The 14,574-nt window shown below is 40.8% G+C and overlaps 1 pseudogene; it reads right to left on the bottom strand.

The window, feature by feature from the left end:
* Window positions 1-13,699: 13,699 nt before the first annotated feature.
* On the bottom strand, window positions 13,700-14,139 carry LOC131748770 (large ribosomal subunit protein eL22 pseudogene; annotated as a pseudogene).
* Window positions 14,140-14,574: the final 435 nt, after the last annotated feature.

Genomic DNA, 14,574 nt, shown 5'->3' with positions numbered 1-14,574 from the left:
TGATGATTTGAAGGAAACAGAGCTTAATTTTCAGTATTTCACCTTAATGATCAATAAAATGGTAGGAATTAAACAGTCCGTGTGAGAGCAGGCAGCTTTTTATGACTCTAAAGCCAACATCAACAGCTCCGAGCTACCTCGAGGAAAAGTTAGGAGTCCCAGTCTTATGGCTTGGCTATCTATATAAGTACATCTAACTTCATGGAATAGACTCATTTCTGAAGGGATGATAATGAAAAAACGTAAAATCTAATTTGATTTATCCATCAGTAACATTTACTGCATGCACTCCATGTGCCAGGCTCTACACTGAGTGCATAAGGTCTATTATTTCATTTAATCCTCACAACCACCACTTATTTGAAATACCCCTAAAAGCCATTTGAAGGAATCCTAAGATGAATCCATATATACATATATATATACACACACACACATACATAAACACACATATATATATAAAATGCACCTTCTGTAAAGTGAATAATCTCCAAGTTGATCTTCATTTTTTCACCTTATTTTCCATCTATTAGGGATATATCTGTAGTGGCTTGCATTTGGAGTTTTAGGGCTCACACTACTTATGAGGAAATTTTTTCTCAAAAATGGAAAAAAGTGGGCTTCCCTGGTGGTGCAGTGGTTAAGAATATGCCTGCCAATGCAGAGGATGCGGGTTCGAGCCCTGTTCGGGAAAGATTCCACGTGCCGTGGAGCAACTAAGCCCGTGTGCCACAACAAATGAGCCTGCGCTCTAGAGCCTGAGAGCCACAACTACTGAGGCCCACGCACCTGGAGCCTGTGCTCCTCAACAGGAGAGCCCGCCGTAATGAGAAGTCTTCACGCCACAGCGAGGAGTGGTCCCCGCTCGCCGTAACTAAAAAGAAGGCCCACGCACAGCAGCGAAGACCCAGTGCAGCCATAAATAAATAAACAAATAAATAAATAAATGGAAAAAAGCAGTGTACATATATGAAAACTGACAAAGTTCTCTTATGTTCTAAGGACACTATGCTATACACCAAGTTACAAAATCTTATAATTTAAGTTAGATGAAAAGCTCCAGATAATGTATAGCTCCTAATACTCTGTAAACCGTTAATTGAGTTCTGAGTTTTGAATTTGAATCTTACTTAAAAGCACTGGAACCTTTTGAAAAAACACATACAAGTGAATATAACAAAAAAGAAGCAGACTCACAGATATACAGAACAAACTAGTGGTTACCAGTGGAGAGAGGGAAGGGGGAGGGGAAATGTAGGGGTGAGGATTAAGAGGTACAAACTATTAGGTATAAAATAAGCTACAAGGATATATTGTACAACACAAGGAATATAGCCAATATTTTATAATAACAATAAACAGAGCATAACCTTTAAAATTGTGAATCACTATATTGTACACCTGTAACTTATATAATATTGTACATCAATTATACTTCAATTTAAAAAAATTAGAAAAAGTGGGGGGAGGACAAAGAATATTTAGCACTACCAGTTAAAATAGAGAAAAGGAAAAACAAACAAAACCTCATACAAGTGAGTCTGAGACCCTATTACAGGTAAATCATTCACCAATTATGATTTCAGTCCTTTAGGCTGACTTCAGAAACTACCAGAAAGGCATAGAAAGCATAAGAGAAATCAGGAGTGAAAAATCAGACACCCAGGATGGGAGGGTGGGGTGGAGGGGGGAGGAGAGAGAGAGAGAAAAAGAGAGAGATTTATTATTTGTGATAGCCATTTCTCTCCTTTTCCTGCTTCATACAGTTATACACACACACACACACACACACACACACACACTCACACAAATACAAAAACTAAATGTAAAGGTAAGGGGGAAAGTTAATTAAAATAAAATAAATTGAATAAAAAATCTTGGGACTGGGTACATTGCCTAACATAAGAGTAGCAAACATTAAAGGTTGGGAGCAGAAATACAGATTTGAAGAACTAGCTGCTAAGCAAGATTTTATCAGATCAGTAGTAACTTTTAGATTTCTCAGCAGAATTAAGACTAAGGCATTTTGTTCATTTCAGTGCCTTTCTGGCAACTCCTCTCTTATGAAAGAAAGAATGTAAGAACTGGAACCATTTCAGAGAAGGTAGACACCCCTGGCAGAAATGAGTTTTAATGATTTTTTAGATTTGCTATCTGCATTTATACAGTGAACTGGTTGCATCATATTTCTTTTAAGAAAAGCCATCCACATTTTTCCAGCAAGCACTCTTTGATACCTAATTAAATTAACAGGACCGCTATCCCCCATTCACCGCCCCCACCCAGCCAGCTCCATCTCACTTCATCAGAATTAGAATTGGAATCAGAATTATAACTAAATGGAGGGTGCCTGACCTCAAGCTCCCAGCAGCACAAGTCAGCACAGAACTAAATTGGTAGTTTCTCAAGTTCATAGCCGCTAGCTGCAGTTTGCAGGCCATGACCACTCCATCCTTATCCCAGGGGCACTAAGCTCCCAAGGGAAGACCACAGCCCTAGGCTTTGATCACATTTCCCTAGAAAACCTCCCACCAGGCCAAGGAGCCCTAAGCCTTCGCGCCACCCCAGGTGGGCTGGGAAGGGAAGAGCAGTGTGCAGCCCTTGGCGCCAAAGAGGCGCCAAGAGCCCTCCGACCGCCGGACTCACATGCTCCTCAGCCAACTCGCGCCAGGACGGCCTATCTCCACAGGGTGGTTCCAGAGGGAGCGAGTGGGCTCCGGGCAGCGGGACGACTGTGTGGCGGCGACAGGTAGGAGCCTCGAGCGCCACACCTCCCCACGCTTCCGCCACTGCGGATAGGCGGATGGCCTCGAGGCAGCGGCTAGCTCCCCGTGTGCCCGGGTGGTAGACTCTCGAACGGTGCTGCTTGCGGCCGCTCAAGTACCTCGCGGAGCAAGGCTTCAGAACAAATACCCTTTACACAGGGATGACCCTTGGGACGGCCACGGGAGTTTTACCAGCACACAGTGATAACTGTAAAAGGGGTGGCAGAATCAGTTGCTCCGCAAATCTGTTAGGTTGGACTGATTTGTTCCTTGGTGACGCAGCCTCGCCTGGTGATAACTACACTGCCATGCAAACGCATTAAATAACTAGAATCTGCTCCCAAACTACTCTAATTAGCTGATCCCTTCGAAACAAAGTCACTAGTTTACATCATTTGGACAGAGATACAGCATACTCCGCTTATTTCTCTTAAATGGGCATCACCGTTCAAATAAACTTCTAGCAGTTCGCTTCTCCCATAGATCCTTAACTTACGGAAAAAATCTTAAAACCACTTACCTGTCCCTTCTCTTAAGTTTTCCATAGGGGTTCTGCCAGCAGCCTGACTGTCAATGGTGGCACCAGCTTGGGCGCCATAGTTGGCAGGAGTTTGGGCGCCAAGACCGCTTTCAGTTTGGGCGCCAAGACCGCCGGCAGTTTCAGCTCCATGGTCAACAGCAGTTTGGGAATATTGGAGGCTCGTTACTTCTGATGTTGAAGTCGGTGTTAAATCATTTTCTGAGGAACTGAGGCGGCGTCCCTAAGGGCACTCCATGATCTCTCGTTGAGGTCATAAAATGGCTTCCTATTTAGTCGTGTGACCTAAACATTTCCAGAACGTTCTTGACATGAAACCGTTCCTAAAATGGTCTCCTTAAAGACACAGCGGTAATATTAGAGACATTAAATGGTGCCTCTTAGAGATTATAGATGTGAAGTCTCTGTTGCCTTCACTTATCTAAACTTCATGGTAAGGAATAAATATTTTTAGAAGACTAATTTTTGTACAGTTGTTTCTTCTGGATATGTGATATATTTTTTTCCCTTCAGTGAAGCTAAATTGCCAGAGCTTCAGACCGAGAAAAAACCGTTTTTTGTCCCTTTGAAAATTCATCCACTGATCTTTACTTTAGCATAATGTGGTGCGGTACATTGAAGATTATAATCCAAAATGGACCAATGAAACTCATTTTTCATGTACTGCAGAAAATTCTTGATGACATTTATATCAAAAATAATTCTTTAATAATAACTCAAAGGAAAATTTCTATTCTCAGTAACTGAAATACCCAAGTAATTGTGTATTTTGAATCATTGGACAATGTGAATTATGTAATTAACTTTCCTTTTGATGGCTGCTAGGAAACTCAGAATCAATTTTGCAACCCATCTCGAACAACTGTGAACCTCACTGGCATATGTTGATCTCTTGTTTTGAATCATCACATTGTCTCCCAATCCCTAATTATTTTTATCTGGTGTGGTAAATAACACTGAAAACTGCTTCAAAACTTTTTGTGGGGCTTCCCTGGTGGCGCAGTGGTTGAGAATCCGCCTGCCGATGCTGGGGGACACGGGTTCGTGCCCCAGTCCGGGAAGATCCCACATGCCTCGGAGCGACTGGGCCCGTGAGCCATGGCCGCTAAGCCTGCGCGTCCGGATCCTGTGCCCCGCAACGGGAGAGGCCACAACAGTGAGAGGCCCGTGTACGGCAAAAACAAAAAAAACAAAACACTTTTTGTGAAAAGAATCAGATATAAATATTAGATAAATAAAAATAGTGCTCTGACAGAAGTGTCACAGGGAGTATCCCTATGGGTGAAGGAGGAGAGCATAGTAAGTAACTGCTCACTTATAAATTCAATAATCCAACAAATGTTAATTGATAATCTAATATGCCAGACTTGATTTGAAATATTTATTAAATGCTTAAAATATGGTAAGACTTCCATGAAAGGAGGCAAAAATTAAGGCACAAACATACACATATGTAATTTTTTCCTTTACTGCCAGATTTACAGTCCCTTCTTGAGGAAGAATGGAATGAAAAGTGAAAAAAAGGAAAAGGCACGAATTATGGTTTCTCTTGGTAGGGGAGAGCAGATCCAAGAAGTAGCTCTGATGTACAGGTAAAAACCTGTCATATACATACTGTCATACTGTCAGAATATTTTTCTGGATTTTGTCCTGTCATGTTGCTGTCTTTCTGATATGTTCTTCTGAACCCCCAGCCCCTCCAAAGCCTTCCTCCCTCTCCCTTAACTATGGCTTCAGTCAATTTCATCATTATAGCAAATATGCAGTTCCATGTATTCCTTCAACAGAAGTTTGAGTTATGTGACAGGAACTGTTCTAAGGTCAATAATCATTAAGCACTTATAAGGTGCTAAGCTCTTTTTCTTTTTTTAAACATCTTTATTGGAGTATAATTGCTTTACAATGGTGTGTTAGTTTCTGCTTTATAACACAGTGAATCAGTTTTATACATATATATATGTTCCCATATATCTTCCCTCTTGTGTCTCGCTCCCACCCACCCTCCCTATCCCAACCCTCTAGGTGGACACAAAGCACCCAGCTGATCTCCCCGTGCCATGCGGCTAATTCCCATTAGCTATCTATTTTACACTTGGAAGCGTATATATGCCCATGCCACTCTCTCACTTTGTCACAGCTTACACTTCCCCCTCCCCATATCCTCAAGTTCATTCTCTAGTAGGTCTGTGTCTTTATTCACATCTTACCCCTAGGTTCTTCATGTCTTTTTTTCCCTTTAGATTCCATATATATGTGTTAGCATATGGTATTTGTTTTTCTCTTTCTGACTTACTTCACTCCGTATGACGGACTCTAGGTCCATCCACCTCACTACAAATAACTCAATTTCATTTCTTTTATGGCTGAGTAATATTCCATTGTATATATGTGCCACATCTTGTTTATCCATTCATCTGTCGATGGACACTTAGGTTGCTTCCATGTCCTGGCTATTGTAAATAGAGCTGCAATGAACATTGTGGTCCATGACTCTTTTTGAATTATGGTTTTCTCAGGGTATATGCCCAGTATATGCCCAGTATATATGCTGGATCGTATGGTAGCTCCATTTGTAGGTTTTTAAGGAACCTCCATGCTGTTTTCCATAGTGGCTGTATCAATTTACATTCCCACCAGCAGTGCAAGAGTGTTCCCTTTTCTCGACACCCTCTCCAGCATTTATTGTTTCTAGATTTTTTGATGATGGGCATTCTGACTGGTGTGAAATATCTCATTGTAGTTTTGATTTGCATTTCTCTAAAGATTAATGATGTTGAGCATTCTTTCATGTGTTTGTTGGCAATCTGTATATCTTCTTTGGAGAAATGTCTGTTTAGGTCTTCTGCCCATTTTTGGATTGGGTTGTTTTTTTTGTTATTGAGCTGCATGAACTGCTTGTAAATTTTGGAGATTAATCCTTTGTCGGTTGCTTCATTTGCAAATATTTTCTCCCATTCTGAGGGCTGTCTTTTGGTCTTGTTTATGGTTTCTTTTGCTGTGCAAAAGCTTTTAAGTTACATTAGGTCCCATTTGTTTATTTTTGTTTTTATTTCCATTTCTCTAGGAGGTGGGTCAAAAAGGATCTTGCTGTGATTTATGTAGTAGAGTGTTCTGCCTATGTTTTCCTCTAAGAGTTTGATAATTTCTGGCCTTACATTTAGATCTTTATTCCATTTTGAGCTTATTTTTGTAATGGTGTTAGGGAGTGTTCTAATCTCACACTTTTACATGTACCTATCCAGTTTTCCCAGCACCACTTATGAAGAGGCTGTCTTTTCTCCACTGTATATTCTTGCCTCCTTTATCAAAGATAAGGTGACCATATGTGCATGGGTTTATCTCTGGGCTTTCTATCCTGTTCCATTGATCTATATTTCCCTTTTTGTGCCAGTACCATACTCTCTTGATTACTGTAGCTTTGTAGTACAGTCTGAAGATAGGGAGCCTGATTCTTCCAGCTCCATTTTTCATTCTCAAGATTGCTTTGGCTATTCGGGGTCTCTTGTGTTTCCATACAAATTGTGAAATTTTTTGTTCTAGTTCTGTGAAAAATGCCAGTGGTAGTTTGATAGGGATTGCACTGAATCTGTAGATTGCTTTGGGTAGTAGAGTCATTTTCACAATGTGGATTCTTCCAATGCAAGAACATGGTATATCTCTCCATCTATTTGTATCATCTTTAATTTCTTTCATCAGTGTCTTATAATTTTCTTCATACAGGTCTTTTGTCTCCTTAGGTAGGTTTATTCTTGATATTTTATTCTTTTTGTTGCAATGGTAAGTGGGAGTGTTTTCTTAATTTCATTTTCAGATTAATCATCATTAGTGTATAGGAATGCCAGAGCTTTCTGTGCATTAATTTTGTCTCCTGCTACTTTACCAAATTCATTGATTAGCTCTAGTAGTTTTCTGGTAGCGTCTTTGGGATTCTCTATGTATAGTATCATGTCATCTGCAAACAGTGACAGCTTTACTTCTTCTTTTCCGATTTGGATTCCTTTTATTTCTTCGTCTTCTCTGATTGCTGTGGCTAAAACTTCCAGAACTATGTTGAATAAGAGTGGTGAGAGTGGGCAACCTTCTCTTGTTCCTGATATTAGTGGAAATGGTTTCAGTTTCTCACCATTGAGGACAATGTTGGCTGTGGGTTTGTCATATATGGCCTTTATTATGTTGAGGAAAGTTCCCTCTATGCCTACTTTCTGCAGGGTTTTTATCATAAATAGGTGTTGAATTTTGTTGAAAGCTTTCTCTGCATCTATTAAGATGATCGTATGGTTTTTCTCCTTCAGTTTGTTAATATGGTGTATCACGTTGATTGATTTGCATATATTGAAGAATCCTTGCATTCCTGGAATAAACCCCACTTGATCATGGTGTATGATCCTTTTAATGTGCTGTTGCATTCTGTTTGCTAGTATTTTGTTGAGGATTTTTGCATCTATGTTCATCAGTGATATTGGCCTATAGTTTTCTTTCTTTGTGACGTCTTTGTCTGGTTTTGGTATCAGAGTGACGGTGGCCTCGTAGAATGAGTTTGGGAGTGTTCTTCCCTCTGCTCTCTTTTGGAAGAGTTTGAGAAGGATAGGTGTTAGCTCTTCTCTAAATGTTTGATAGAATTCGCCTGTGAAGCCATCTGGTCCTGGACTTTTGTTTGTCGGAAGATTTTTAATCACAGTTTCAATTTCAGTGCTTGTGACTGGTCTGTTCATATTTTCTATTTCTTCCTGGTTCAGTCTTGGCAGGTGGTGCATTTCTAAGAATTTGTCCATTTCTTCCAGGTTGTCCGTTTTATTGGCACCCAGTTGCTTGTAGTAATCTCTCATGATCTTTTGTAGTTCTGCAGTGTCAGTTGTTACTTCTTTTTCATTTCTAATTCTATTGATTTGAGTCTTCTCCCTTTTTTTCTTAATGAGTGTGGCTAATGGTTTATCAATTTTGTTTATCTTCTCAAAGAACCAGCTTTCAGTTTTATTGATCTTTGCTATCGTTTCCTTCATTTCTTTTTCATTTATTTCTGATCTGATCTTTATGATTTCTTTCCCTATGCTAACTTTGGGGTTTTTTTGTTCTTCTTTCTCTAATTGGTTTAGGTGCAAGGTTAGGTTGTTTATTTGAGTTGTTTCGTGTTTCTTAAGGTAGGATTGTATTGCTATAAACTTCCCTCTTAGAACTGCTTTTGCTGCATCCCATAGGTTTTGGGTCGTCGTGTCTCCATTGTCATTTGTTTCTAGGTATTTTTTGATTTCCTCTTTGATTTTTTCGGTGATCACTTCGCTATTAAGTAGTGTATTGTTTAGCCTCCGTGTGTTTGTATTTTTTACAGACCTTTTCCTGTAATTGATATCTAGTGTCATAGCATTGTGGTCAGAGAAAATACTTGATACAATTTCAATTTTCTTAAATTTACCAAGGCTTGATTTGTGACCCAAGATATGATCTCTCCTGGAGGATGTTCCATGAGCACTTGAGAAAAATGTGTATTCTGTTGTTTTGGGATGGAATGTCCTATAAATATCAGTTAAGTCCATCTTGTTTAATGTATCATTTAAAACTTGTGTTTCCTTTTTTATTTTCATTTTGGATGATCTGTCCATTGGTGAAAGTGGTGTGTTAAAGTCCCCTACTATGATTGTGTTACTGTCGATTTCCCTTTTATGGCTGTTAGTATTTGCCTTATGTATTGAGGTGCTCCTATGTTGGGTTCATAAATATTTACAATTGTTATATCTTCTTCTTGGATCAATCCCTTGATCATTATGTAGTGGCCTTCTTTGTCTCTTGTAATAGTCTTCATTTTAAAGTCTATTTTGTCTGATATGAGAATTGCTACTCCAGCTTTCTTCTGATTTCCATTTGCATGGAATATTTTTTCCATCCGCTCACTTTCAGTCTGTATGTTTCCCTAGGTCTGAAGTGGGTCTCTTGTAGACAGCATATATATGGGTCCTGTTTTTGTATCCATTCAGCCAGTCTGTGTCTTTTGGTGGGAGCATTTAATCCATTTACATTTAAGGTAATTATCAATATGTGTGTTCCTATTCCCATTTTCTTAATTGTTTTGGGTATGTTATTGTAGGTCTTTTCCTTCTCTTGTGTTTCCTGCCTAGAGAAGTTCCTTTAGCATTTGTTGTAAAGCTGTTTTGGTGGTGCTGAACTCTCTCTGCTTTTCCTTGTCTGTGAAGGTTTTACTTTCTCCATCAAATCTGAATGAGATCCTTGCTGGGTAGAGTAATATTGGTTGTAGGTTTTTCTCCTTCATCACTTTAAATATGTCCTGCCACTCCCTCTGGCTTGCAGAGTTTCTGCTGAAAGATCAGTTGTTAACCTGGGGATTCCCTTGTTTGTTGTTTTTCCCTTGCTGCTTTTAATATGTTTTCTTTGTATTTAATTTTTGACAGTTTGATTAGTATGTGTCTTGGCATGTTTCTCCTTGGATTTATCCTGTATGGGACTCTCTGTGCTTCCTGGACTTTATTAACTATTTTCTTTCCCATATTAGGGAAGTTTTCAACTATAATCTCTTCAAATATTTTCTCAGTCCCTCTCTTTTTCTCTTCTTCTTCTGGGACCCCTATACTTTGAATGTTTGTGCATTTAATATTGTCCCAGTGGTCTCAGTTCTTTTCATTCTTTTTTCTTTATTCTGCTCTGCAGTAATTATTTCCACTATTTTATCTTCCAGGTCACTTATCCGTTCTTCTGCCTCAGTTATTCTGCTATTGATCCCTTCTAGACTATTTTTAATTTCATTTATTGTGTTGTTCATCATTGCTTGTTTCCTCTTTAGTTCTTCTAGGTCCCTGTTAAACGTTTCTTGCATTTTCTCTATTCTATTTCCAAAATTTTGGATCATCTTTACTATCATTATTGTGAATTCTTTTTCAGGTAGACTGCCTATTTCCTCTTTATTTGTTAGGTCTGGTGGGTTTTTATCTTGCTCCTTCATCTGCTGTGTGTTTTTCTGTCTTCTCATTGTGCTTATCTTACTGTGTTTGGGATCTCCTTTTTGCAGGCTGCAGGTTCGTAGTTCCCCTTGTTTTTGGTGTCTGTACCCATTGGCTAAAGTTGGTTCAGTGGGTTGTGTAGGCTTCCTGGTTGAGGGGACTAGTGCCTGTGTTCTGGTGGATGAGGTTGGATCTTGTCTTTCTGGTGGGCAGGTCCACGTCTGGTGGTGTGTTTTGGGGTGTCTGTGGCCTCATTATGATTTTAGGCAGCCTCTTTGCTAATGAGTGGGTTGTGTTCCTGTCTTGCTAGTTGTTTGGCATAGGGTGTCCAGCACTGTAGCTTGCTGGTCGTTGAGTGAACCTGGGTGTTGGTGTTGAGATGGAGATCTCTGGGATATTTTCGCCATTTGCTAATACATGGAGCTGGGAGGTCTCCTGTGGACCAGTGTCCTGAAGTTGGCTGTCCCACCTCAGAGGCACAGCACTGACTCCTGGCTGCATCACCAAGAGCCTTTCATCCACGTAGCTCAGAATAAAAGGGAGAAAAAGTAGAAAGAAAGAAAAAAAGAAAGAGGATAAAATAAAATAAAGTAAGATAAAATAAATTTATTAAATAAAAATTAATTATTAAGAAAAAAAATTTAAGTGAAACAAAACAAAACAACAACAACAAAAAACTGGACGGACAAATGGTGAAAGCAAAGCTATACAGTCAAAATCTCACACAGAGGCATACACATACACACTCACAAAAAGAGAAAAAATAATATATCTTGCTCTCAAAGTCCACCTCCTCAATTTGGGATGATTCGTAGTCTATTCAGGCTTTCTACAGATGCAGGATACATCAAGTTGATTGTGGAGATTTAATACGGTGCTCCTGAGGCTGCTGGGAGAAATTTCCCTTTCTCTTCTATGTTCACACAGTTCCTGGGGTTCAGCTTTGGATTTGTCCCCGCCTCTGTGTGTAGGTCACCGGAGGGCGTCTGTTCTTCACTCAGACAGGACGGGGTTAAAGGAGCAGCTGATTCTGGAGCTCTGGCTCACTCAGGCCAGAGGAGGGAGGCCTACGGACACGGGGCGAGCCTACAGCGGCAGAGGCTGGCATGACGTTGCACCAGCCTGAGGCACGCCGTGCGTTCTCCCGGGGAAGTTGTCCCTGGATCACGGGACCCTGGCCCTGGCGGCCTGCACAGGCTCCCGGGAGGGGAGGTGTGGAGAGTGACCTGTGCTCGCACACAGGATTTTTGGTGGCTGCAGCAGCTGCCTTAGCATCTCATGCCCACCTCTAGGGTCCGCGCTGATAGCCGCGGCTTGCACCAGTCTTTGGAGCTCTTTAAGCATCACTCTTAATCCCCTCTCCTTGTGCACCAGTAAACAAAGAGGGAAGAAACAGTCTCTTGCCTCTTCGGCAGGTCCAGACTTTCCCGGCTAGCCATGGTGCACTAACCCCTTCAGGCTGTGTTCACGCCGCCAGTCCTCTCTCTGCGATCAGATCGAAGCCCGAGCCTCAGCTCCCAGTCCCCGCCCACCCAGGCAGGTGAGCAGACAAGCCTCTCGGTCTGGTGAATGCTGGTCGGCACCGATCCTCTGTGCAGGAATTTCTCCGCTTTCCCCTCCGCACCCCTGTTGCTGTGCTCTCCTCTGTGGCTCTGAAGCTTCCCCCCTCTGCCACGCGCAGTCTCTGCCCGTGAAGGGGCTTCAACTGTGTGGAAACCTTTCCTCCTTCACAGCTCCCTCCCACTGGTGCAGGTCCCGTCCCTATTCTCTTTTGTCTATTTATTCTTTTTTCTTTTGCCCTACCCAGGTACGTGGGGAGTTTCTTGCCTTTTGGGAGGTCTGAGGTCTTCTACCAGCATTAAGTGGATATTCTGTAGGAGTTGTTCCACATGTAGATGAATTTCTGGTGTATCTGTGGGGAGGAAGGTGATCTCTGCGTCTTACTCTTCCGCCATCTTCCCCCTCTGCCCTAAGCTCTATACTAAGTGTTTTTCATGCATTATCTCATTTAATGCTCACAACTGCTTTGTGAGTTTGATGTGACTATGATCCTGTTCTTGTTTTTGTTTTTGCTTTTTTCAGATGAGTAAACTGAGATTTTAAAAAGTTACCTTGACTCATGTCAGACATCTAGTAAATGGCAGAGCCAATATTTAATTTAAGCTCGTTCCATTTGACTGTGTTTATGTCTACATATTCTGACTTCCCCTAAACAATTAGTTGTACAGCTATTCCCCATTCCCCCACTCCCCCCAAGCTCCTGGTAACTTCTACTTTCTGTCTCTATGAATTTGCCTATTCCAGGTACCTCATATAAGTGAAATTGTGCAATATTTGTCTTTCTGTGTCTGGCTTCTTTCACTTAGCATAATATTCTCAAGGTGCACCCCTGTTGTAGCATGTATCAGAGTTCATTCCTTTTAAAGGCTGAATAATATTTCATTGTACAGATATACCACATTTTCTTTATCCATTTATCTGCCAATGGACATTTGGGATGTTACTACCTTTGGCTACTGTGAATAATGCTGCTATGAACATTGGTGTACAAGTATCTGAGCCCCTGTTTGCAATTGTTCAGGTTATATACCTAGAAGTTGAATTGCTGGATCATATGGTAAATCTATGTTTAAAATTTTGAGGAACCACCAAGCTGTTTTCCATAGTGGCTGCACCATTTCACAACCCACTCACAATGCCCAGGGTTCCAATTTCTCCACATCCTCACCTACTCACCAACACTTATTATTTTCCATTTTCAAAAACCAACAGCTATCCTAATGGGTATGTAGTGGTATCTCACTGTGGGTTTTTTTTAGCACTCATATTCATCTTTATTAGATGTATTGTTGAACAAATCCCTAGAACATTACAAAAGAGCAATCACATCCATTCCCTGAAGTAACACTCTTGTCAAAGTAGCTTGCACAGAACACATATAGCCATCATTTTCATTGTGTTTCTTTTTGAATTTTATTTTATTTATTTTTTATACAGCAGGTTCTTATTAGTTATCAATTTTATACACATCAGTGTATACATGTCAATCCCAATCGCCCAATTCATCACAACAACACCCCCCACTCCCTCATGGCTTTCCCCCCTTGGTGTCCATACGTTTGTTCTCTACATCTTTGTCTCACTTTCTTCCCTGCAAACTGGTTCATCTGTATCATTTTTCTAGGTTCCACATACATGCGTTAATATACGATATTTGCTTTTCTCTTTCTGACTTACTTCACTCTGTATGACAATCTCTAGATCCATCCATTTCTCAACAAATGACCCAATTTCGTTCCTTTTTGTGGCTGAGTAATATTCCATTGTATATATGTACCACATCTTCTTTATCCATTCATCTGTTGATGGGCATTTAGGTTGCTTCCATGACATGGCTATTCTAAATAGTGCTGCAATGAACACTGGGGTGCATGTGTCTTTTGTTGTTGTTGTTTCCTAAATTTTATTTAAGAATTCATACAAAATACTCCAGATAACTGAGTTTCAATCCTCATCTTCCTCCTCTTCTTCATCTTGATTAATCTGGAAGTAACGTAATTCGTAACTTTCTTTGCTGTTAGCAACTACGTGTAACCAATCACGGAGATTATTCTTCAAATATTTTTTGGTGAGATATTTCAAATACCTTTTGGAAAAACGCACCTTGGAAGTTACAGTGATCTTGCTTTTGCTTCTTTCAATTTTTACAAAACCTCCTCCGAGATCCCCAGCTTTTCCATTCACTTTGATTCTTTCCTGAAGAAACAGCTCAAAATTGGCCTCATCCATGATTCCATCTTCTACAGGATGGGTACAGTCAAGAGTAAACTTCAGGACCTTCTTCTTTTTTTTTGCCCCCCTTCACCACAAGCTTTTTCACTGGCGTCATCGCTGCAGTGGAGGCAGAAAAAGCATCATGTGTCTTTTTTGTGTGTGGTATGTGGTCCTCTCACTGTTGTGACCTCTCCCATTGCGGAGCACAGGTTCTGGACACGCAGGCTCAGCGGCCATGGCTCATGGGCCTAGCCGCTCCGTGGCATGTGGTATCTTCCCAGACTGGGGCACGAACCCGCATCCCCTGCATTGGCAGGTGGACTCTCAAACACTGCACCACCAGGGAAGCCCATGTCTTTTTGAATTATGGTTTTCTCTGAGTATATGCCCAGTAGTAAGATTGCTGGATCATATGGTAATTCTATTTTTAGTTTTTTAAGGAACCTCCATACTATTCTCCATAGTGGCTGTATCAATTTACATTCCCACCAACAGGGCAAGAGGGTTCTGTTTTCTCCACACCCTCTCCAGCATTTGTTGTTTGTAGATT

The sequence above is a fragment of the Kogia breviceps genome, chromosome X, assembly GCF_026419965.1.
Source record: "Kogia breviceps isolate mKogBre1 chromosome X, mKogBre1 haplotype 1, whole genome shotgun sequence".
In the NCBI taxonomy this organism is placed as follows: domain Eukaryota; kingdom Metazoa; phylum Chordata; class Mammalia; order Artiodactyla; family Physeteridae; genus Kogia; species Kogia breviceps.
The sequence above is the reverse complement of the archived record's forward strand: the minus strand, read 5'-3'. Positions and strand labels throughout refer to the sequence as shown.